This window comes from Stegodyphus dumicola, chromosome 1 (assembly GCF_044657685.1).
Source record: "Stegodyphus dumicola isolate Sdum_Otavi_A_Nest chromosome 1, ASM4465768v1".
NCBI classification, from domain to species: domain Eukaryota; kingdom Metazoa; phylum Arthropoda; class Arachnida; order Araneae; family Eresidae; genus Stegodyphus; species Stegodyphus dumicola.
The window spans coordinates 286,066,171-286,093,422 of NC_140768.1; the positions used below are offsets into that span (position 1 = coordinate 286,066,171).

At 33.9% G+C, this 27,252-nt stretch overlaps 1 protein-coding gene across 6 annotated transcripts in view; it reads right to left on the reverse strand.

Annotated features, from left to right (window-relative positions):
• LOC118186093 (mitochondrial sodium/calcium exchanger protein-like) overlaps positions 1 to 26,959 on the reverse strand; it is a 136,093-nt gene extending 109,134 nt beyond the window's left edge. For 2 of the 6 annotated variants that reach the window (XM_085808239.1, XM_035356108.2), the window contains exon 1: positions 5,113 to 5,261. The gene's annotated coding sequence lies outside the window, so the exon portion shown is untranslated. Of the gene's footprint in view, positions 1 to 5,112; positions 5,262 to 26,811 lie in introns of those variants that run through there. The other 4 variants (XM_085808232.1, XM_085808235.1, XM_085808233.1 and 1 more) reach the window with 4 other exon arrangements.
• Between the last annotated feature and the right edge of the window lie 293 nt (positions 26,960 to 27,252).

Below are 27,252 nucleotides of genomic sequence, written 5' to 3' on the forward strand. Positions count from 1 at the left end.
CGGTTTGCAACCGCAAAGGGAGCTGCACGACTACATATTACAGCAGTTCCATATACAAAATTTCAGCGTTCTGAGTCTACTCGTTTTTGAGTTACGCGAGATACATACATACGTACGTACAGACGCCACGAAAAAAAATCTTTTTGGAACGCATTTTTGATCAGTTTTATAAGTCGTTTGGAGAAAAGAGTCATTTATTCTGTCCTTACTTACAGATGTCAAGCAAAAACGATAGTTAAATTGCATTCGATAGCTGTCAAAAATGGGTTATTTCGTTAAAATAAAGTACCTGGAATTTTCCGTTATTACAATCCTTCCTTTACTTCGCATAAGGAAGTAAAAAGAAATCAGTAATAAAATTATCAGTTAATTCCTTTAAATTCTTAATTCCTTTAATTTTAAGGAATTTCGAGGGGCTCACCTATGCATTACAGGTAACTGTAAATTATTACATTATATTTATATTTTTAAATACACTTTCTGTTAAAGAAATGTTTACAAGTACTTTAAATTAAAAAGTCTTTCTCATTTTTTAGTATGGTATAACATTATGAAAGTTAACAACCATCCATAGTAAAATTGTTACACAGCCTCTTAAATAATACCTGTGGATTTCCAGTTAATTATTTCATTCCAATAGCTTCAGGGATTTTAAGGGACAATAAGTTTTATATTATATTTACGTTCCATAAGCTACTCATAAAACTATAAGTTTCGTATTTGAGAAACCCTGTCTGATATTTTTATTTATAATATATTTATCTACAGCTTTCGGTTTCGTATGGAATTTTGTCCTAAATCTTGGTAGACAAATTGCATATTATTCATATTCATTTCAACCAAAACCTAAATGAAGTTCACCGAGACGCGAATTCGGACAGAAAAGAAAGAAATCTGCTAGAATTTGAGGAAAACACTAAAACTGAAATTTCAAATAGAGCGAGAGATATAGAACTGTCCAATTTTTTTTGCGCAGTATACCTAATAAAGGAGTTAGCACTCTGATATTCAGAAATTTGTACCAAATCTTACTAATTACATTAATTACTACCAACATATCAGTATTAATTAGTATAATTAACAATATAGTAATTAGTACTGACGAGTTTGTGCAAAATATCGTGAAAAAGTATTTCTAAAAACTTCTGTATTATTGATTTATAATTCTGATATCAAGGATTGGATTGGATTATTCCATTATGGCAAAGCCCACGAGGGCTATCTTCCTAAAGGGAGGGATGCCTTCGTGGAGGACTTTCTAAGGGAAACTGGCTCGTATACACGTTACACATGGGGAAAACCACGAAAACGCCCATGCAGCCAGCCCGTTCGCGGGATTCGAACCTCAGACCGCACTACCACTGTTCAGAGTCTTTACCGCTCGGCCGCTGGTGGGCCTCTGATGTCAAGGAGCAGGTGAATTACTATATTAAATTGAAGAAAAATTTAGAATGATCAAGCGTTTTAAAAAGTGGAAAGTAAATGTATTAATCGCCAAACCTAGGGAGATCAACAATTACGGTATTTGTTACAAAAATTAAATTTTTTTTCTTGAAAAATACAATGAAGTATAATTTAATTTTGATATCACCGACTGTTTTTGTGTGTAATATCTGACTTCTCCCTTTCCCAATAACACTGAAATTAAATATTAAATGTTTGAAAGCAAACGTAGCTAAAATAATTCATGTAATATGGTATATTACATGAATTATTTTAGTATAAAAATATTATAAGTATAAAAATATTATTTAAGTACCAAAATAAATTACACAAACAAATAATTATCGGAAGCCATCCTGATCCTATTTGCCTAGGATAGTTGAAACTTTACTGATATAATTGGGGCTTATTATAAAATGAACAATAAAAACAACGAAAACAAAAATCTATGCATAAAAATGGTACAAAATATGCTGTGTAGAGCTATGGAAGCTACTGAATTATTATTTCTTAATTTTATCTGCTTTATGGAAATTCACTGTTTTTATTGACTCGTAATTTTTTTAAGTGTAGAAGTCACTGTATTTTGTTATAACAAATATATTTTTATTAATTCATTAATTAAAAAATCTGAAGACCTGAATTATAAATTATATCTGGCTGCAGTTATTATATTCGAATTCTATTTAACAATTTGATGAAACATGGCTAGTTAATTCAGAGAACATAAATTTTAAAATTCGCCTTCAAAATTTCACTGATTATGAATTAAAGTAATTTTATAAAGAGGCCTTTAGGTGGTGTTTTTTTTGGTGTATTTAATCATGGCAAAGCACACTAGGGCTATCTGCCTAAGAGGAGGAATGCCTTCGTGTAGGACTTTCTAAGGGAAACTGGCTCGTATACACGTTACACCTGGGGAAAACCACGAAAACACCCATGCAGCCAGCCCGTTCGCGGGATTCGAACCTCGGACACATTTTTGTTGCATTTCTTTTGACTTTATAATACACTTTATTAATGTACAAAAGTTTATAAAATTATAAAATTAATAACAAATAATTATTAATAAACAAATAATTATTAATTTTATTATAAAATTAATAATTATTTGTTTAGTGATGCAAAATAATACGGAGAAAATCACATGAAATATATATAATGGAGAGAGCACACAAAAACTCCTTGACATATTTTTAATTCAGTAATATTTTTTAAAAAACAAAAATTTGTATGCAATATGTGCAATACAAAGACGAAGGAACTCAAGAAAACACAACCAAAAATATGCTGTATGATGCAAAATGAGCTGATTGTATTGAAGGAGGATACTCAAGAATAAGTCTCATTCAAAACACATAGGCGCGCCAAGGTTTTCGAACTTAAAAGCCACTCGTGAGAAATACCTCAAAATAAAACATTATTGACATTCATTCTCTCTTCGCAACTTGAGGAAATAGGTTTTAGTCATATCTATAATTTATTACGGAAAATAGGATGCAGGTTGAATATGTTTGTGCAAAGGTATTTAAGAATAAAGTTAAGTATTTTATACTAAATATTAAAAAATTGCATGAATTTATTAGCCGCAAATATAATTTCTGTGCAATTAGAATCTATGATTTTTTGCTTCTGAAACTTGATTATACTTTCAAAATTAATAATAATATAACCATCATACAAAATTAATAAAATGTAAATCTAATAAGCCTTTTCTTTTCAAAACTTTTGTTCACAATCTTAATCTAACTGTTAAAATTATTTACGTCGTAGAGACATTTTGATCATAGAGGTTATTTTGGTAGCAGGAGATATGAAAAATGAGCAATGCCCTCGTCGGGAGTTGAACCTCTCGAATACGCGCCGAGTGTGTCCACCACTACACCACAAAGACATGCTAAAAAGGTGGGAGAAATACTTTACATAATCCCCCTTTTAAAGAGCCACTGGGATTACGGGACCCAATCGCCAAATCCCGGTAGTGAAGAATCATCATCCACAACCTTTGTTTTAGTTCGGGTGCCACTGTAGAGACATTAGGCTATTTTGTAAGCAGGAGACATGAAAAATGAGCAGTGCACTCGCCAGGACTCGATCTTCGGACCTCTCGAATACGCGCCTAGTGTGCTCACCATTACACCACGAAGGCATGCTAGGAAGGCGGGAGAGCTACCTTGTAACGTGCAAAGTATATTATGATTATGTTATATATTGTAGAGCAAAATGCGAGGGGGGGGGTCGATGAAGGAAGCCATTTTTTTAAAAGGGGTCGTTGCAAAACAAGTTTAGAAACTCGGGATCAGACTGAATTAAAAAAACGTAATTTTGAAAAAAAACATTACACGAGGTGTGCAGTTTTCTAGTGACGTAAACTACAGTATAAAAGCAAAATATATTTTAAAATTAAAATAGTTTTAAAATGATGTCCAGATGTCTAAAATGTCTAAAATTCCAGCTATCCGTATCGCTCATTCTTTCTTTAAGCTAAGTAAAGTTAAGCTTGTTTTAAATTATTTACATGCTTTTAATATTTCCGTTAATTTAAATAATAAAAAAATAATAATATAGCATAATACAAGTTTTCGATAAGCTTTCAAATTAATTTAGGTAAATGCTTATGCCATGTAAAGTTGACTTACAGTATTCGACAAATATAAGCCAGTAATATTAGTGAAAAACCAGTTTCGTGCTGCAAATAGACCTGTTGTTTTTTATTCAATTCGCGAATCATCGCTTTGACAAAATTTTTGGTCTTTTTTAAATTAAAAAGAAATGATCAATAATAATGTATTGTGTTTTTAGAAAAATAAAAAATAATGTTTTCTATATTTTGGTTTACAGAAATAAAAATATGTTCCTTTTTTAAAATTTATAATCTTTGTTGGAAAGAAATAGGATTAACGAAAAAATAACGAAAATATATATATATTTTTTTACTTGAATTGCAGTAAATGTATTTTACTTTAATGGAATTAAACTCCATTAAATCCGAATTTATTTATATTTCTATGATTTGCGGTCACAGTTAATATAGATATTTGGAGTTCTATTGCAATTTAGAACTAATTAGCCCAAAAAGACAATGTAAATCCAAATCATGCGAAAAGTTGAATAGGTTAAAAACAAGCGAAAAAAAAATAAAATTTGGTTAAAATGTTCCAAAAACTTTACTTTTAAACTATAAAAAGGAGGTGGAATTTTTGCTAATCTTTTGGCATAATTTTTGTTGGACATTTTAGAGTTTCGTTATAATAGAATATAATCCATACATTTTCAAAACGTAAATTAGATAAGAGTGTTAAATGTCTAAGTAAAATTCAGATAAAATGGTTACACAACTTCTGTTTTAAACTGGAAATAAATACAAAGTTTGAAATTCTTTTTGTTTTATCTTTCCCGAGGGAAATGTATTTCATTATTTTTCTAAACGGCTGAGTCACTACCTTATAACACAAAAATATTAAATAAAAATATATCACTAGAGATTAAATATCGAACAAATATTAATCAGCAGATAAAATACCGAAAGCTTGTCTGATAATAATACACTTAATAATATTTAGAATGCAAAAGTACGAGTGAAGAATTCAGTATTAGAGCTGGGCATCATTAAGTTATGCATGTATCAAGGTTTAAATTATTTAACTCTTAACTGAAGCGAGAACATACCTGAAAGCAATAATCCTTTTTTTTTATATCGAAATTGAGCACCACATACACGGCACTATTCCTGTCCTCGAGGTTTTCCGAAGTTGCATGAAACAAGAATGCTGAAAAAATAGAAAGTTATGTTCGAATGACTCTCGCGCCTGTAATGTTCCGCGGTGTGTGGTGTTTGACACGAGACTTAATATATTGTCGATTTTCTTTTCATTTTTCTTATTGCGTAAGACAATAACTTAAGATGACATAAAAATCAAGTTGGTTTTGCCTTTTTATACTTTATCTTCGTATCTTTCGTTCTTCCTTGTGCAAATTTATATTAGTTAAGGTTTTAATCTTAGAAGCTTTGTAAAAATTACCATACAATCTGAACTTAAACAATTTACTAGTGATACGTGTTCTTCCAAATACAATAAACTTTATTAGAGACAATTTTACTTCATGTTAAAGCACTTGATAACAAACTTTATCATTAATGAGATAAATCCTATAAGCAAACATTACATGACGTAATATCTAACGAGCTGCAGATGCAATAGACCTAATCTTCATCTACTTCATCCTGAAATAAGAATATCATTCACGAATGTGTGAACATACTTCCCAAGTGAGCAGGACTGGAGTTCGGACTTTATTAATTAAGCAATTCAAAACACAGGGATGGATGCTTTTACAGGGAAGTTTTAAAGGAAAAATTGGCTCGTATTTGCATTAGGAAAAAATCTGATGTGTACACCACATGACTTCCTTGTACGGAGTATTAAATTATACGCATTTTTAATTGCACTTCGTTTAAACTTATTGGATTGAATTAAATCTACTTCGCCGACAGCGCATAAACCACAATAGAAGAAATGCATTCTTTAAAATTCACTCTATTTGTTTACCATAGCGACACTCTGGAGCTAGGTTCACTTAACAGTATTATATTTCATTCATATTATAACTCAGAATGCACAAAATTTATATCATTTAAAGAATTATCTAAACGTTACCACATGTTCTATTCAAATACTATAATAAAGCTAGAACGATGTAAAAAACAAATTAAGCAAACAAAAAAAAAAAGAAACTTTTTTTTTTTTTTTTTTTTTTTTTTTTTTTTTTAACAGACGATTCAGTATTTCACATTCATTTAATTCAGTTCTCACTTCGCGACAAGGCAAAAATACATAAAAACTTAAAATATCTGTATTAAAAATTACGAGGTAAATCTTAAACACTTATTTCGTCGAAACAATTCCAGAAAGGATTAAGCATGATTTAATTCGCAATAATAAATGAAGGCGTTATCTTTGTTGTTGCGAAGCTACGTTTCTCTAGATTGGCAACAAATACACTAGTCTGCTGTTTCAAATGTAAACAAGCAATGGCCGCCATCAAAAAAAAATTATTAGGTTTAGTGGCACTTAAACAAATTTAAAATTGTTGATAATTCTAAAACTATTTCATACAGTTTTACTAAAGGGATAAAAACCCTAACCGGAAGATTAGAACAACATAATTCAATCATTTTTAAAGCAAAAAATATACAATTTACAAACATATAATAGTAAAGAAACTGAGATCACTGAGCCGGGTAACAGAGTGGATATATATATATATATATATAAATATATTTATATACGTTTGGCGCGGCCGATTGCAACCAAAATACGATGTGCACATCTACATGTTATAGTAGTCCTATATACAAAATTTCAATATTCTGAGGCTACTCGTTTTTGAGTTATGCGAGATACGTACTTACGTACATACTACGTTCGTACAGACGCCAAACAAAATTCTCTTCAGAATTCATTTTAAAGCAGTTTTATAATTTTTTTGGAGGAAAAGAGTCTTTTATTCTGTCCTTATGTACAGATATCACGCAAAAACATCGTTAAATTGCATTCGAAAGTAGTCAAAATGGATATTTTCGTTGAAATAGGCTGTCTGAAACTTTTCGCGATTACAATACTTCCTTTTCACTTCGTACAAGGAAGTAATAACAGGGAAACCATCCTCTTTTGTTAAAACTTATTCCTTTAGGAATATGCAACACAATGCACTTCTGTAACATTGCAAGATACTGTTGTCCGGGCATCATAATCATTGAGAAAATTTAGGGAACGAGACCAGAAATATCTTGGAATAAATTTTTTAACAGAAATTTACATTACACATGAAAAAAATCATAATCTCTTGTTGAACAATCTGAAACACAGTATATGGTTGTAAATCCTAAAGGTATTCATTCTAATCTGTTAAAAAATGACGGGTTGATCTTTGCAAAAATATCGGAAACCATATACTAATTATCTTAGGCTTTTAAACTTTGGAACTGCTTTTATATTGGCTCACTCCTTTTCTCATAAGAACCAGTATCTGGTGTAAAAGGAGCTAGCGGAACATTATATATAATATATGCTATATATCTTCTTTTATTTTGCTTAATTTCTTTTATACATTGCTTTAGATTCATTATAGTATTAGAACAGAACATGTGGCAACGATTAGATAATTCTTCAGATGCTATAGTTTTTGTGCATTCTGAGTTATAAAATGAATGAGATGTAACATTGTTAAGTGAACCTAAAGCCAGAGTGTCGCTATGGTAAATAAATATAGTGAATTTTAAAGTGTGCATTTATCCAACTGTGGTTTATGCGCTATCGACGAAGTAGATTTAATTCAATTTAACAAGTTTAAATGAAATGTAGGAAAAAATGCGTATAATTTAGTATTCCGTATAAGGAAGTTATGTGGTGTACACATCAGGTTTTTTTTTTATTCTTTTCTTTTTATGTGAATGTTTTGAGGGATCCGAGAGTCGAAACATTCAAGACATCGAAGAGTCTTTTAGGATTCAGGAATTCTTTAGGTCAAAAATTTACAATTTTACCCATATTTCCTAATCTACATATTTTATGTATATTTGAAGTTTATGCTTAAGTCTGTATGCTTCTTGCTGTATAGTTGCCAGAAATGTTTGAAATAATTTCGGAAAATTGTCAATAAGGAAAAGCTTTGAATAGCAGAAGATCATTTTTTAGCTGGCTGTAGATAATTCTTTGTAAACAAAAAAAAAAAAAAAAAAAAAAATTACAAATCCCTGTTACAGTAAAACAACTGTTTAAAATTTGACAATTTTACTTTGTTAGAATTAAATAGACACTACTGTATTTATTTAAAAAAAAACATTTAACATAATTCATATGTCCTATATTGTTCTTTTTAGGACTGGACTAAAATACACTGATCGCAAACATATATTGTTAACTGAATGTTTAAATTTTTAGCTAAAAATACCCTAAATAAATGAACTTCATTTATTAATTTAATATCTGCGTGTTTTAAATGGACTAAACAGAAGAGAGACTAAACTTGAAGAGAGACACTAAACAGTTAAGCTTTAAACTCCTTTTGTAATAAAATTTTTTATTCCGCCAATCATTGCGCCATATTTCACTCCACAAATACAATGAGGAAAATTATCCGAAATATGATGAGACAATTATAGATGCTAAACTACATGCCTCGCTGATTTATCCCTGGTTCAAAGTCATTATCTGTTCAAAAACGATATAATTTCAGTGATTTGTTTGATATCAAGTGCACTCTTATGTATGCTAGCATTTTATCTTCTCATAAACGATCCCATTTGTTACTAATCTTATTTCCTTTTTAGTATTATTTTCAGTAATATCTGGTTGAAAGTTTTCGGCAAAAAAATGCTCTTAATAAAGCTAGGGGGGAAAACACGAAAGCTGTACCTTTACTGCGGGTAGTAACCACCACCCAAATCTATGATTTTCTGCCGAGCTTTTGGTAAATTTTCAGAAACTTGGTGGCCTCGAGTCCTAAAACAGATCAACCTCATTTTAGACATCCTGTGCAGAATGGAGGATAGCACCAGCAAGATGTAGCTACAGGTGTAAAAAAAGGTAGAAGTCCGAAAGAGCGATGTCGGGGCTATATGGTGGGTGTGGCAAAAGATCACACTCGAATCCGTACAAAATCCAGCCGGTATCGAGGGTTCTTATCTTTTTCCTGATACTCTTTGTGGATAATAACACGGCATTCCCCCTCCCCACGCTATACAAAAAGCATGGTTTTTTTATTAGTCAAATTGCGCATTGCGACGCTGCTGACGGGCTCACGGTATGGTAATTAAACTATTTAAAATTTTTTTTATGATTCAGTCAGCATCTCGAGTACAAATGTTAATGGAGTTCAACGGTTCATTAGTTCTGTCCAAATTTCAAATGTTACTTCTATCTGAAATATTTTCTCTTTCAGTTCATTTCGATAATTTAATTTCATATGTATCACATTTGAAAAGGAATATTCAAAATTTTAAGTGTTGAGCAATAACAAACAGACTTGGTGAATTTGTTTATCAAAGTAGGCATTATTTCTATAAAATTGTCGCAAAACAAGTTATCGTGATATTGTGTTTTTGCAAAGTAAGTTTGTAAGTTTATTATTATATTTTCTAGCGAAAAGTTAAAAATGTAGCAAAAAATGGGATATCTGGCGATACAGTGCTATTTGGTAGCATTCAAAATTTTCCAAAATTTATAAACTTGGGGGGTAATCAAAATCTATCGACAAAATTATAACATGATGAATGTAATAATAATAATTATAAAAATGGATAAAATAATAATAATAATGAATGACGAAATAACAAGCGAAAGTATATACTTTAGCTGCCAACATATGGTGATTTAAAATGTAAAGTTAAACGATACTCTTTGGCTATCAGGACCAGGCCCACCAGTAGCCGAGCAGTAAAGTCGCTGAACGCTAGTCGTTCGGTCTAAAGTTCGAATCCCGCGAACGGGCTGACGTTTACGTGGTTTTCCCCACGTGTAACGTGTATACGAGCGAGATTACCTCAGAAAGTTCTCTCCTTAGGCAGATAGCCTCAGGAGCTTTGCTGTAAATAACAATCACTGTTATCAGGACCGGATTCAAAATTTATTTATACATGTGTGTATATATGTGTGTATAAATACGCACTTACATACTTACATATATACTATACGTGCATAGATTAATACGTACATACATAACAGAAATGTATGTATACATGTGCGTATATGTATGTGCACTGTGATAAGGTCGCATATAGGATCTTTGTCCAGGATGAATGATTTCAGAATGCAATAGTACCTTTTTCAGTACTTAGGTGAAATTCTGTTTCAATGAGGTGCCTTTGTTAATGAATTCGGTTGCAGTCTCGGAGGTCACTCCAAGGGACAAAGGGATAAAACAAGTCAATTCATTAGGGTCATGAGATGGACACCTTTGTTATGTACGGGTGAAGGAATTCCTCCCCCCCTGGAGTTCAGCACAGGTAACGAAACAGTGACTTATAAAAGGTTGTTTTCTGAAAAAGGTAAGGACTTTCCCGCTGGAGCTATGGGCATATTGGCCCGCTAGAACTATCACTCCTCGTGTATAATGTTAATAGCGATAGAGCATTCTGCATTCTTCCTGTTAACAAATTTCTAAAATTACGGGACTGAATGTATCTTCCGGGTATGCACTTGTTAATGTTTTTATTTTATTAAAATTCATGTTACTGTTATAACTTGAGTTAGAAGTTCATTTCAACCCTGCATTACAACCCGGGGTTTGGGAAGCGGTTTCGGCCACTACACCACAGTAGAAACATACACATACATATTTACATGTGCAATACATTAACACGTACATAAGTCTATACATTTCTGGACCCGGTTCCGTTAACAGAATAGTACCAGTTAAACAAATGGATGAAAATTTAATCTTTGAAAGTTAAATCAAATTATAAGAAATTTTGGAAATCATTTTGCCTTTGTAAGATGTCTTATACTGTAATTACTTTAGCATGATAATACACACTTTAAATATTAACAAATGCGATAAATGTGGATTGAATGTACCATAGTATAGATAAGGTGCAATAAATAGTGATAAAAGCGGTAATCTATTCAACACTTAAATGAATTAGCGAAATAAATCGAATTACTAAAAATTCGCGAAATAATCGAATTCGAAATAAATCGAAATGTTAGAGCTTTTAGTCTACCGCATCCAAGAGGTAAAACCGCTGAACGCAGCTGTTTTGAGGTGGATAAAATTATGGTGAATGGATTGCTTGAAAGGAAATTTTCAAGGTTCTCTTCCTGTTTAACGGAGATACAAGTCATTTACATTGAAATGTTTTTTCAAGACGAACTTTTGCTGTCGTCTTTTCAAAATTTTCCCCAAGAATAAAAATGCTGCAAAATTTTCACCTGCCTAATTTTATTTTGGATACATTGCAAAACTTACATTTTGGTCTTAGCCAAAGGGAGTTATCCTAGAATTTCGGTTTGGCATTTTGCGTTGAAAACTTTAAAAGTCTGAATTCCTTTTTAAATGGCTGCCGCCAAATACTATCGCCCTGTGTTATATTTAAAGGAATTAAATAATAAAGAATATGCATAAATGTATGTTTCTCGCATTGTGATAAAACAACGGTACCTAGAGAATTTTTAATAACGTAATCTTCCACCCTAATATGGGCATCTGGAAGCCCTAATTTGGAATTTGTATCTGTTTCATGTTTTGTAAAACTTTAACGAATTTTTCATTAAAAAACTCAACGATTTCAAAGTGAGAAATGGCAATATTGCACAGGAAAAAAACACTTTTATCTCCAGCGCGCGAGACTGTGTATCAGAAATTCTAAAGATACGCTCTTTGAAAATAATTTTGCGATATTGCTGTTGAATTGAATTTTATGGTTTAAGTGCGAAGAACATGATATTTAATAAAGGTAACACAATAGTTTATCGATGTTTATGTATTTGGCCATTACACGCCGTTTCACTTGGTGTAAGTTAAATGCACATAATAGCTAAATACTGTATATATTGTCGCATTTTGAAAGGTGTGTGTGTGTGTGTGTCTGTATTGAGAATACGGCAAAGCACACTAGAGCTATCTGCCTAAGGGGAGGGATGCTTTCGTGGAGGACTTTCTAAGGGAAACTGGCTCGTATACACGTTACACATGGGGAAAACCACGAAAACGCCCATGCAGCCAGCCCGTTCGCGGGATTCGAACTTCGGACCGAACTACCAGTGTTCAGTGACTTTACCGCTCGGTCGCTGGTGGGCCCATTTTGAAAGGAAATAATGTATGTTGTGTCCGGTTTCGACACTTAGAACCTTTTTGTTATTTATGATATTGTGGCTCTAGAAAAACGTACACATAGTAGTTAACAGTGAAGACAGAAAGGAATTATTTAACGATTTGTGTTTTAACGTTATTACATATCAGGTTCTTCGCACTTAGCCGGGCCCACCAGCGGCCGAGCGGTAAAGTCGCTGAACATTGGTAGTTCGGTCCGAGGTTCGAATCCCGCGAACGGGCTGGCTGCATGGGTGTTTTCGTGGTTTTCCCCATGTGTAACGTGTATACGAGCCAGTTTCTCTTAGAAAGTCCTCCACGAAAGGCACCCCTTCCCTTAGGCAGATAGCTCTAGTGTGCTTTGCCATAATTAAATACACCAACAACACCAAATTCGCACTTAGCCAAGTAAAATTCAACTCAACAGCAAACTAGCAAAATACCGTATTTGCCGGCGTATAAGATGCATCCCCTTTTTTATACACATTTTTAAAAGCTAAGACTTTATTGCTGATCATTATAATACATTAACAGTATTATAAATATAGAATAATACAAAGTAATACTTTCTGCAAGCACCCAATCGATCTGGAAAAGAACGCCTTTTATCTTCTTCGTCAAAACCCAGAGACTCATCTCAAGAGCTACGCTTGAAGATCACCCAATCTATCTGGAAAAGAACGCCTTTTATCTTCTTCGTCAAAACCCAGAGACTCATCTCCAGAGCTACGCTTGAAACCTTTCCTAAATCAGCAATTGAGTCCTCATAGAACAAAGAAGACTGCACCCAGCTGTTCCACTTCTCCTTTATAAATCCCTTAAATGAATTTTTAATTCACACATCTAAAGGTTGAAGCTGACAAGTTAGGCCTCTTGGAATTACAGCTAACCGAGTTTTCAGTTCTTTGAATTTATTTAAACTGAGTATCGACGTATAAGACGCACTCCATTTTTCAGACCTATTTTCAAAGAAAAAACGCGCGTCTTATACGCCGGCAGATACGGTATTTTCAATTCCGTTTCTCCAGTAATAAGTAAAAATTTCTCCTAATAAAATTCATATAAAAGTGACAGAGGCGGCAGCCCAGCCAGCACAAAGACTGTCTCGGTAGGCTCCGTTCTAAAACATCGGGTTAATCGTACATGATGATTGGCAGTACAGCATTAAAGTATATCTCTCTCAGAATGCAGGATTTTAAAGCTAAAATTCTAGAAGTATTACCTAGAGCAGCTGTTCTCAACCTTTTGACTAACGTGTACCATCTAAACAAAAATTGAGAACCTTTAGTACCACCACTATAAAGTACTATTATCACCAACACTCTTGAACACAGCTCAGGTCGCATAAATGTACGAGTGTTAGAGAATAAACTCAATTAGGATGTTGGGCTTTTAATTTTTGAATTTAATAGTCAAAATACTTTGCTTGTTTGCGTACCACGTATTTTTCTCTTGCGTACCACCAGTGGTACACGTACCACTGGTCTTACGCAAGGTGGTACCAGTGGTACACGTACTAGTATACCAGTGGTACACGTACCACTGGTATATTCTAGGTCAGGGGTTGAGAACCCCTGACCTAGAGAATTTGAATCTTAAAAGCTGATCTACAAATGCTGTCACCAAACTGATTTTGGAGTATTTAACAGTATTTTTTCCCGAATGTTTTATCATCTGAAACTTTAAAGTTTACAACTGCCACTACTAAATGAAACAGAAAATCACTTTTCAAAATTAATGCTTTTTGTATTTAATTTCATTCTAAAAGTAAATAAATTTAAGATCCATATCCTTAGACTATTACTTATACTGAGATATTTTAAACTGTTTATTTCGATTTAGTTAATTCATTAAAAGAGGGCCAAATGAATAAGCGTTCTTGTAAAACCTCCAGTTTTATAACTGCGATGTCGAAAGAATCATCTTCATTTTTTACTCGAAAGGTGCATATCATTGAGCAGCTAAAATTAAAGAGAAAGCCTTGATAATTAATTTCGAATTAGTCTGGACTAACTAGTACTTTTAAGACATATAAGGCAATATTAATTTTCTCATTACTGAAACTTCCTTCTCTGATGGATTAATTCCCACAGTAATTTGATAAATCAATGCAGTTGGACGTAAATATAAAATTTCCGTATTAATTTTAGATTACCACCTATCATTGTATTAAGAAGAATGAAGTTTAGATGTAGTAGGTAGACCCAGTAGAAATTAAGATACTTATATTACATTTATAGCAGAATACTTTTTCATGTTCTATGAGGCATATATTTTTAGCCGTGCCTCTTTATCAATGCCGGGCCGGAGGTAGTGCAACCGTAACAGTGCATAATTTTAGGAGTTGAAAAATTTGTTATCGTGCGACAAAATTATGCAGAGGCAGAGATTGTTATGGACAAATGGAAAGCTTAAAATCGGCTCTCTTGTCGTCAAAGGTAGTTAATGAAAATCTCCCAATATTTGCTAAAGCAGAAATCTTCACAATGGTATGCTAAATCACTAATTTTGGGGGGGAGGTAGTATTTATGAAGGTTCCGATAGCTTTATTCCAGGACATTGCTATACAAGTAGAGTTTTCTTCATTTCTCGAGTTGATAAAGCAAGCAAAAATTCCTACCTAAAGAGGGGTATCACGCCGTAAGGCTGCCCAACCTTTACCCTGAGATACTCTTTTGAAAATTTCTGCCTTGGCGAACATTGATCGATATAAATAAAAGTGCTGACGTCTCTAATGAAGAGTTACCACTATTTAATGTTCTTTTTAAAAGGGCTCGTTATAATATTTATTTCTCAGAAGGCAGCTGACTTTGCGACACGGTCGTTAAGAACATGATAAGTGAGTAAATATGCCGGCATCTTTCGGTGCACATTTGTTCGCACATCATGCACAGGCTTTTTTAAAAAATATTTCTTCTTGTCCAGGCTTTCTTATCTTATCTAATCATTATGTCCTATCTTGTTCATTTGCGGTTTTGCAGCTGAGGATGGTGGTTCGGTAAAACCATCGCACTAGTCCTGTGAAAAATTTTGAAAATATAACGCTGATTTTTGTTGTTTGACTTCCGAATGATAGTCCATGTTCAATGCAGAGCCTGGATTTGATACTGCATTAAGAAGATATTGCTTCTGTATTTACTGTCTATTTTATATAAGTTAACTAGTAATATATGGGCATTCCTCTTTCCGTCTAATGGCACTAAGAGTCTCGTGACTCCGCAGAACCAGGCCCAGGGGTTCAACCCTGCCTTCACACGTTGTAGAGAGGGATACACCGCTTTTGCGACACCGATGGTTGTCTATGATTTGATACCTGCCAGTCGCTCAGGCTGTCAGTGGTAGAGGGACATTACCCAGCAAAACAGGGACTCTATCCCCACTATACTAGAGCCATCTGCTCTAGGACGTGCCAGGCCGTCACCACCGGAGCAACAAAAAATAAAATTTCTAATTTTTGAAGAAAATTTGCGATGTCTAGAAGCTGCGAGCCCGTTTATTCTTTTACCCGCTACTAGTGACAGCACGATCTCAGAGTCGAGGCCTGGCTTTTCCAGTTTTGAGGGCCAGACCCACGGGGCGGCCTATAAGTGACCTTTCCGGGGCCTCCAGAAGCACTAAGTTCGCAATTTGTATACCCCCGTGACCGAGACTGCCTAGGTACAGATCCTAGCCAGTAGCTCTACATCGATCCCCGAGGCGTAGGGAAGTGTGTTACCTCCGGTGTAGGATGTCTTTTATATAAGATAAATATTTCACTCTCAGTATTCCCATAAAAATGTGACCTTATATTGAACTTTCTCTAATTTTCGATGGCAGTGATTTATTCCGTCAAATTCTTCGAAAAGAAAGCTTGTTTACTCGGCGGAAGCGATTTTCTGTTGCTTGATCCCAGCTTTCAAGAACTAGGAGACGAACATAGTGAAATAGTGTAGACATTCAAAAAATGGCAGGAAATATTTTGACTTTATTATGACGTTATAACCACGCATCATAAACTTTTATTAAATCATTTTATTTATTACCTTTTCCGTATCCTCCGGAAGTAAGATTTATATGTTTTTCTTGAAATATCTATCCAACGAAAACAAATAAATTTTTAATTGACTCTACGAAAAAATGGAATTGGACAGGTGAGAATATTTTGTTTATTTAATTCTCTCACCAAGAGTTCTCAAGGCACTTAAATACAAGTATTGAATCATCGACGGCATTGATGAATGTTTCCTTTAAAAGACTTTTTTTTCACGCCTATAAGAACTGGTGTGAGAAAGAGTAAACATTTATGCGGTTTTTGCCTCCGTGGAATTTCAGATACGTTTTCATCATCTTGAACACAATCGATAAGTGCTCGGCAACTGCCAATCCTCGAAACATCCAAGGTGACGAAGGAAAAAAATGGAGGATGTAAAACCACGAAAGATTGTCAATTTAGTGGGAATGACAAACATAATCGTCTCTCATTGAATCCGGTATTTAAAAATGAATAAAAATTCCAATCTTACAGCTTTTATGAAAATTAAACTTGATATTATATACAGTGCATCTGTGAAATTTTACGTCCAAGTTCTTAAAAACAGAAAATTAGGCAAAAATGACATTCTACCTTCTTATTCAATGCTCGTAAGTGTATACAACGTTTGGCACGTTTGTGTAGTTACTTGAAAATTTCGTAAAACTCGTCTTTTGAAGTATTGAATAAATCTCTGATTACGGTTTTCTGAATCTCTTCAGCACTACTAAATATAATAAATGTTAAGTTGAGACTTCACTTTACGGGAAAGAAAATAATTTGCAGTGCGAAATCGAGTGAACAAGAGGAGTGGTCGGGAATTCGGGCACTTTTAATTTGATAGAAACTATTATCGTGCAGCAGAAAACCAATCGCTATGATTTTGTGTAATGGAACGAGCTTCAGAGTTTATAAAGTACCCTTTTTTAGCCAAGATTTATAAATCGCCAAACAAGCAATTTATTTTTTGTAATTTTCCCCTAAATCTAAGCAGAAAACATCCATATTGTTACAAAGTGATTTAAATCAGTAAACCATCTTTTATATCTAAGCTGATTTTAAAAATTAAGGTATAGAATTACTGAAACATGATTAATCTGTTAAAAGTAGTTAGTTTTTATTCTACGGGGAATACATAAGTTTAGATTATATATTTAAAGAATTCGTTAGCACACGTTAACACACTAAATCATTGTAACTCCTTTTATATCTAGTTCTTTAAGCATTTATGATTGGAAATGCATGTCCAGAAACAATGTTTAAGAATATACGGGCTAGCTACGTTTTACGAAAATTTTGCTTATGCAATGTCTCACACTTGTTTTCGGACATTTTTATATTACACTTTTATTTGCAATTATCAGATAATAAATATTTGCGGAATAACTACTTTTTTCCACGTGTTTTATTGATCATGTTTTCTAAACCCGTTCGTTTTTCAAAAAGTTACCCAAAATAATGTTTTGAGAAAAGAAAATCAATTAGTTCTGAAAACCAACTTAAATTTATTGACACTTTGAACAGACACTTTATGTTAATAAAAACGTAAAAAATAACAAGACATTCAATATATTGTTGGATAACCTTTAGTCAATGCTACACTTTTCTTCCACTTTATGAATTCATGTAATTTTTTTCGTGTATAAATGATCTGTTTTGTTCTATTTCTCAGCAGGAATTTTTCTTGGTAGAATTTCCAAAGAAAATGCCATGTTTACTTATTCTTTCTCCAACTCACTCCGTATATATTAAGATTTAAGCCAGGAAATTACCCAGGAGTTTTGAAAATTTCAGATAGTTGTATAATAACTGGAAGCGAACACTTTAAGCTGCCTGATAGAACTTGAATGTATTTTGCATTCCGAATTTTCTTGCATATGCTTTCAAGTTTTTATTAAGAATACTTACACACATCCATCTTATTTTCTATAAAAACTATATTTCTCATCCCAGGAGGATCCTGTAGCTATTAGTGAGAGTATAATAAATAGTGATATTGATGAGGTAGAATAGTGAAGAAGAAAAAATAAAGAGAATAAAGGGATTAGAAGAATATCTAGACTTATGAAAAGTATTATAATAACCTTTCGTCGAGACAGCGAAACATCTTCAGACCATTATACAGCAATTGTTGCGTCAGAATTAAAGGCATTAAAATGTGACTCATTTACAAGTAGTTTTATTATAACAAATCTTTGCTCAGCATAGATTTTGCAAATGCCAGGCGCATTTTCTTTGTTTTCTTGTTGACTAATTTTATTTATGCTGATCGCCTAATGTATCCATATACTCCAATGATTCTTTAAACAAAATCAACTTTTATTGCAAACTGTTTGTCTAAATCGCTCTAATTGTGCACAATTAGCATTTGGGTTTGATTTGATTTTTTGTAGGATAAATCTCCGATACGTTTGTATTTGCATGGGCATTTTAGTGATTTTTCCCATCTGTAACGTGTATACGAGCCAGTTTCCCGAGAAAGTCCTCCACAAAGGCTTCCTTCCCTTAGGCAGATAGTCGTCTAGGCTCTGCCGTAATCACACAAACCAAACCAATTTCCATCATTTTATAACATCAAAGATAGTTGAACACTTTACATCAAGGATTTTGCAGATGTTTCGAACACATTTACCACTTTAAGTTGATGAACAGTTGAATTTCTAACAGAACTTCTCTTTAACTTGTAGCATGCGGCCATGTTCACCACAGATATGGAATTATTAATATATTTTGCTAAAATAATTCCAAAATGCAGGTGATAATTTCTCTGATGTAGTTTCACATATGACAAAAAACTGAGACAAGAAGCTTCGTTTGCCATAACATCCTAATAAAAGTGTCGATTGTTCGACTTATTATGTGCATTATCGACTAATATATTTGAATAAATTACTTTATTACAAGGGATATTGTGATTGGATTTATTTTGTAACAAGCGAGGCTTAAAATTGAGGAAATAAATTCTTTATTAGAAACACAAATTTGGAGTCAACGTTTCAGTATTTAGTACAAGATGTATACAAATAAATTTCAAAAGTACAAGTGTCTGAAAACAAATTTAAGCTACTATAAATGAGAGAGATATTAAGTTTCCTAGAAATCAAATGTGTTGGGATTACGGTCATAACCTTGCGTTGAGAATAACTTTTCACACAGAAAACATCTGTTTATGGTGAGTTTAATCTGCGTCAATTAGTACAATAAAAGATTTACTTCTTTTTTATTCAGAGAGAAACCATTCTCATATTCAGTATCTAGTCTTCTAATATCTAAAACAATCTAGCTTCCAAAACTTAGTATGCGACGGTAAAATCAACAGAAATCGAAAAGTAAAAATGTAGGTAACAAATGAGCATAAAAAAACAAGCATTATGTACAAAAATGGGAAAACAATATTTAATTTTTGTAAATCATACGATGGCGTCACATTTAGGTCATTACCCGATTGACGTCAAAATCTAAAAGCATACTTTCATTAACAATTTGCATCATAAACTTAGATTAATAATCCGACATTTTTAAATATCATAAATGTACATTAAGAAATTATGTGAACATTCTGAAATTTCATACAAATTTTAAATGATTGCCCACTTGTTCAATGACGTAATCAGCCATCGCAGATGTCATGAATGGCCATTAAGACAGTTCGAATTGGCTGGAGAACGAAAGCAGACAGAGTCAGCACATCCTGTGTCATCCCAATGATTTTCAATGAGAGTGAGTAAAATTGGAAGAATACGACAGCTTCCCCATACAAGGAAAACCCTTACTCCTCAAGTACTTGCTAACAGTATTGGCTCAATGGGCACAGGACTTATAATTCCTAAGCAGGAAATCAGGACCAACTGTTGCACTGTAGAGTCTGACAATGGGGATGTAGGAGCTTATCCAAATACCTTGCAGCTGTAGCATTCTTCATTTAGAGATTTGTAGGTGGATGTGACACTCCACTAAAATTCCATGCCACACTATGATCTCTGAAGAGTTGATGTTCGATGATGTTTTAGGGCTGATTCCATGTGCCTCGTTGCCTCCAATACGCTTATCAAGTGATTCCAGGGCAAATCGAGACACTTTCGTGAATGGGCAATTTGAGACAGTCTCTTTGAGATGTTGGCAAATAACTTAAATCCTTCATTCTGGATTGCAAAGTTAGTAGAACTCAAAAACTTGACACTCGGACGGGTAGTCCTTTCAAGCGAAACCTTCGGCACACAGTACTGGCAAATACACTCTTTTGCAAAAAAATCGAAGCACTATGAAGGAAGTTGTTGTTTTTGATGAAATTAAATATGTATATAGCTCAGATAAAAAATTATTAAAAAATCAAGGTCATAATACCTGTTCACGGCTCACAATCACCCATTGAATTCAAATTAGTAGTTGGTAGAACCGCCCCTGGCGGCAATGCGTGCTTAAATTCGTCCGTCGAGGCAAGGAGTGGTAGAAGTTCCTAATGTCATCCTGGACATATTCTGCCAAGCATTCATCAGTTGTCGCTCCAGATATGCGATATTTTGAGCTGCCTGATCTGCGATATTTTGAGCTGCCTACCATACTTCAGACATGCTCGATCGGTGAAACGTCTGGTGACCTTGCTGGCCAAGGAACAGTATCAACCGCACGGAGACAGTCCAGAGATATGCGAGCGGTATGTGGCCTGGCATTATCTTGTTGGAAAATGGCCCCAGGATAATGCGCCATGAAGAGTCATGCAATCGGCCGCAGGATGATATCATCATATCGTTGAGCTGTTAAAGATGTACGGAGGATGACTAAACATGACCTGCTGTGATAAGAAATAGCGCCCCCACACCATGATACCAGAGGTAATGGCTGTATACCTTTGTAAAACAAAGGCTGATTGAGACCGCTGGCCCCATCCTTTCCAGACACGAACACAGTTATCTGCTTCAAAAGTGATGCGGGATTCATTGCTAAACGCTATATGATGCCAGTCTGATGGCAGCCATGATGATCGGCTGCGACACCACTCACCACTCCGCCGATGTTGTGGCAAACGTCTTAAAGGCCTCTGGGAGCGTAACCCCGCCTCAGACAAGCGCCGGGAGATGGTGTAGGGTACCACGGGAGGTATAGACGTGGCTGTAATCATTGAATAGTCGATAATGGTACCGTTGGGGCGATTCGAGCCTAGCGAACAATCACCCTATCTTGCTTCGCATTTGTGCTCCTTGGCCTTCTAGAGCCTTTATTTCGTCGGCAATTTCCTTGTAGCAAACATTGCTGCCAACATCTTTGCACAGCAGTGTCTGTAGGCTGCAGGTGGCGGCTTATTGCTCGGTATGACCAAAAGCTTCACGTAATCCAGAATTCGACCACGTTTGAAGTTCTTTAGTTGTCTGTAAGGTCTTCGATATCGTCGTAATGACATCTTTATTTGCTTTGTTACGTAATAACAATGGCCGCAACAAAAAAAGATAAATTTTCCGCCTTTGTTACTGGTTTTATACTTTGCGAATTTCGCACTAGAAATGCGCGCTATGATCACAATTCCTGTTCATTTGCCTTGAAATTGATCATTTGCATGTTCGATTAAGATATTTTTGCATAGCAAATTTCGTCACGATCGCAAAATCCTTCTTGGTGCTTCGATTGTTTTTCAAAAGAGTATATTTTCTTAAAAAGCGACGCTGCAGTCATGGATCTAACACTTACGGATATCGCTCATTGATTCCCCTGGCCTACTAAAGCAAAACTACCGATCTTCAGAGGAGACCCCGTCCTCTCCAGATCTCCTACATTTGAAACCGCAGAGAAATTAGCTACAGTTTTGGATGGCTGTCGTGTTTCAATGCTCTCGCCATTTTTCTTTTTAAATAATTAAAAACAGATATATCATCAAAAGTTATCATACGGAAGTTATAAACATTTCGTATCAGCGTTTAAATTAACAGCTTCAAATCCTTCAGAATGCTGGTGTCTTGAACGATTGCCAAAATATATGTTCGGAGAGTTATTCATAATCGGCTGTAACATACGATATTTAACAAAAAAGCTCTAAAACACTTTACAGTGGCGCCCGAACTAAAAAGGTAGTGGACGATGATTCGTCACCACCAGGATTTAGCGTATATATCCTGGTGTTCACCCTTTAAGATATCTGCCTACGTTAAAAAAACGATTTCGGCGAAAAAATTCGATTTTTTTTAATTGCCCAATTTGAAAGGTCAGTTTTGTAGCATTCCGAAAATGGTTCATTTTTACGTTTGTGATAATTAGAAGAGAAGATATAGCCAATTAACTGCACTGGAAGTGAAAGCAGAAACACCGGAAGTGCCATTTAAAAGGCTCAACTTAAAAGTAAACAATGTTCTTATCCGTGTTTTTTTTTACCTGTTTTTGTGTAAAATTGTGCTAAAACATTTCATTTTAATTCTGTGTACTTTTTTTGTTTCTGGTAATAATTATTTGCCTTAATTTTTTGAACTAGGACTGGCAACATTGCGGTTTTTTGAACTGCGTCTGGCAACATTGCGGTTTTTTGAACTGGGTCTGGCAACATTGCGATTAGGTATAAAGACTAAGGTTGCTGGGTGCATACATAGCAGTTTTAATTTTTAATTCAGGGTACCTTAGATTACTTCCTGTGTTTGAACATTTAGGCATATCAATTGAACAAGAAATGATTGAAAATTACTCTCGATTTGATAACGAAAGAATAAAGAACTCGAAACGTCATTCGTCGCTTATTTCGAAAATAGCCAGAAAAATATTAAAATCAAATAGGAAATCAAAATTACTTAAGTATAAAGATATCAAGGGTGTGATGTACAAATGAGGATAATTTTAAGTGTGTAAATACAACAGAACAGTTTTTCTTTTAATGTGAAATCTTTAAATGCGTTTTCTGGAAAACTAATTTTTCTAGTGTTTTTACATACAAGAAATGTAATTACTCAAAATGTTCTAAAGGTATCTCTATTAAATTATACTAAAGTGTTTTCTATATTATTTACTAGGTTTTAAGCTACAATCTAAGTTATATTTATTAATTTGATTGTTTTATAAGTATTTCTATATAAAACGATAAAAAATATTTTACAAAAAACCTCGTTTTTTCATGTAATTACACATATTTTAGTAAATTTTAAAAATATCATAAACATTTTAGTTCATAACACAGATGAGTGTTGTAGTAGTATACAGTATAAATAAAATTGAAATATATGCTGTGGAAAAAAATATACGACATTTAACGTAAGTGGTAAATTCTCCTAAAAATGTGCATAAAATTGCATATATTTCAAAAATTTATGAAAATATTCCTAAAAATTTACCTATTTTCATGATTTGATATCATATTTTGACTAAATAAATATATATTTCATCAGAATTCTATGTTTTTTAAAAAAAGTGCTCCGAACGTAGGCAGATACCTTAAAAGGTCACCCTTTAAAAGGGAGAGCATATACGGTATTTTCTGCCTCCTTTTCATATGCCTTCGTGATGTAACTGGAAGCACACTCGACACGTATGCGGAAGATTCAGAATTAGAATCCTAGCGATATCATTGCACAATTTTCATGTCCCATCATCGATATGGTTACAGCCGAAAACATCGTGGCAAAAACATCGTGGACGAAAACGTCGCGGAGAAAACAACACAAGGCGAAAACGTCGTGCTACAAAACATCGTGTGAGAAAACATCGCAAAGAGAAAACATCGCAGTTCTAAAACGTCGTGGTACAAAACACCGTCGTCGAAAATAAAGTGGTTCAAAAACTTCGCAGTTTAAAAACATCGTCGTCGAAAATATCGTGGTAAAAAATAAAGTATCTACAAATCATCGCATGACGATAACATCGCAGACATGCTTTTTTCAGGCATGCTTTAATAAGTGTAAATGGATATTCCCATAATGATTTGTGAGCGCAAGATGGAAAGAAGGATAATTTTTACTTTCATATTTTTTATTAATTAATAAATTTTTGCTGAGAAAATAAAAAGGAAACTTAAGCATAGAAAATTAATGCAACTTATAGCACTTAACAGAATTTTAAACCGACATAGTTAACCAACAAAGGCCATTAATAAATCATTTTTATAAAGTTTTTACTGATAATATTTCATGAAAAGTATAATCTATAAATTAAATTTAATTTTCTATGCTTAAGTTTCTTTCTTACGGTTTCAGCAAAAATTTATTAGTTAATAAAAAATGTGAAAGTAAAATTTATCCTTCTTTACACCTTGCGCTCACAAATCATTATGGGAATATCCATTTACAATTATTAAAACCTGAAAAAAGTATGTCTGCGATGTTATCGTCATGCGATGATTTATAGATACTTTATTTTTTACCACGATATTTTCGACGACGATGTTTTTAAACTGCGATGTTTTTGAACCGCTTTATTTTCGACGACGATGTTTTGTGCTACGATGTTTTAGAACTGCGATGTTTTCTCTTTGCGATGTTTTCTCCCACGATGTTTTGTACCACGACGTTTTCGCCTTGCGTTGTTTTCTCCGTGACGTTTTCGTCCACGATGTTTTTGCCGCGATGTTATCGGCGGACACCCATCGACATAACCTAACAATACTACAAATGTGAAACTTACAAATTAAAAGGGTCATAAACCTAAAAGCTGAAAGCGGTATGAAAGCGTTTAAACATTTGCTCTGCACTTTAGAAAACTCCGAATAATGAAAGAAAGAGCGAATAACGTTAGCTCATATGTTGCAGACGAAAACTGAACTTCACTGACTGGGGAATGCTTACAACTTAAAAGACATACAGCTGGAAAGAGTATTTCCATTCTTGCAGCATAAAACGAGATCGCCAGGAAAATTCGAGCATTTACTAGAAATGGAAAGTAAATTAGTTCTTGTCGTGAACTTTTAAATAAAAATTCTTTTCTTTCGTACCGAAAACTATAAAAATTGTCGTTATGGACAGAAAACTAAAAACAACCTTTCAAACTGAATTGTAAGTAAATGAGTTTGATTGAAATTACTATTATTTATTATTTTATTAAAACAAATGAGTATTTTGTTTTTGTTCATTTACTTGCAGATAACTTACTGTAATTAAAAAATATACTAGTGTGTTTGATCCTTTCAGAGACACAGCTATGATAAAAAAGTATGAAGAATGATTCATATAAAATACACGCATTCAAAGAATCGCCTGAGTGTATGAAGGTTTTTCAAAGCATTTTCAGAAGATATTGAGTACTTTCATCAACATCTAGCAGCAAATGAGTAATTTCCTTTTATCCTTTGCAAATAAATTTCTATCTAATGAATAAATAATTCTTTGCTTAACAATTATTGCCCATAATGGCGAATATAATTGAGAAAAGAGCATGCTTTAACTTGTAAAGACATTAGGCTAATTGGAAGCTGGAAAGATAAAAAATTAGCAACCGCCTTCGCCGGGAATTTAACCACGGACCTCTGGTCCGCCCAGCGTGCAGACCACCACACTACGAAGGCACGCAAAGAAGGCGGGAGAAATACCTTATATACTCCCCCTTTTAAAGGGCGATTGGGGGTTTTAGGGAGCCCAACCGCCAAATCCTGGGTGGGGAGAATTATCATACACCATCCTTTTAGTTCGCGTGCCACTTATAGAGTCATTAGGTATTTTTTTAAACAGGAAGATGTGAAAAATGAACAACGCCTCTGCCGGGAATCGAACCACGGGCATCTGGAGTACGCCCGAGCGTGCAGACCGTCACACCCCGGAGTCACGCAAAGAAGGCGAGAGAAATAAATTATAAAATTTTCATTTTGCAATGGAATTTCTGTTAAAAGCCATTAAAATGTTGCAAAATCTGTGAGGACAACACTTTGTGGGGAAAAATGATTTTGGTTGGTATAAAATGTTTAAGGCAGGCCAAGAATGTGTCAAAGAGAATCCACGCTCTGATAGCCTAGTTATTAATGAGCAACACGTCTCTCCAAGGCATCATCGCATTCACGTAATGAGCAACTTGTCCATCAAATAAAATATTTGGTGCTCAGACATCATTGCTTAAACACTAAGAATATTCTTTAACAAATTAAGTACACCATTTAGATCAAGCATTTTTTAAAGAAATCAAGCATTTTTTAAAGAAAACTTGAGCTTGCGGCGCATACTTTCTCGAGTTGCTCTAAAAATCATGGAATTCGTTCCAGAAGACAGTGTGTTCAGGCTCATAATGCTCTTTATTGATTCGCGAATATTCGCTTCTCATAACGAAAGGGTTTCATAAAATCGAGTTTAAAGTACGTTCCAAAAATTGGAGAATATAGATATATAAATACATAGCTGGTGGAGGGTATAACGCGGAGAAAGATGTAATAAATATTTGCTAATAATCTAAAATCTTGCTCGTTATATGGAGTCACTCCCTATATTTTTATCACAGCGTAGTGCGCATGTATTCTTCATATACATACATGTCTTTACGAACTAATTTTTAGTATTAATTTGCGTTTACATTAAAACCATAAAAGTAGAGAACTTTTGCGTTAGAATCTTAGAAGATAAGTCCTTAAATTTATAAGAATTTTAAAGAGAACTGCTTACTTGCCGAAGAAGATGATCATTAAGAATTAAAAATCGAGTTACTTTCCCTACTTTCTGGTGTGGTAGAAAGAGCGATTTCTTTTTATAATCCTTGATAGGTTTGTGATATTGATTTCCATAATTGCTGACATGTTGTGCGCAACCATTTGTGATGCTTTTTAAATGAATGTCCCTTATTTCCCATCCTGAAAAAATGAAATGGCACATCTGCGTGGGAGAAAGTGCCAATTGCGCACTTCGAGTGTTAAAGAAGCACGCTTTGCCGATCAAGCGGAAAAAGATCTGAATGTCTGCTTGTTTTATTTTAAGTCACGATTTGCAGAAACAATCCTAAAGAAAATTTTATTTTATCGTTTTTCCTCTCTACTTCATTAAAAACTGTAACTAACATACAACATTCCATGTTTTACATGTTATTATACAAAATTCTATTTTGTTGTA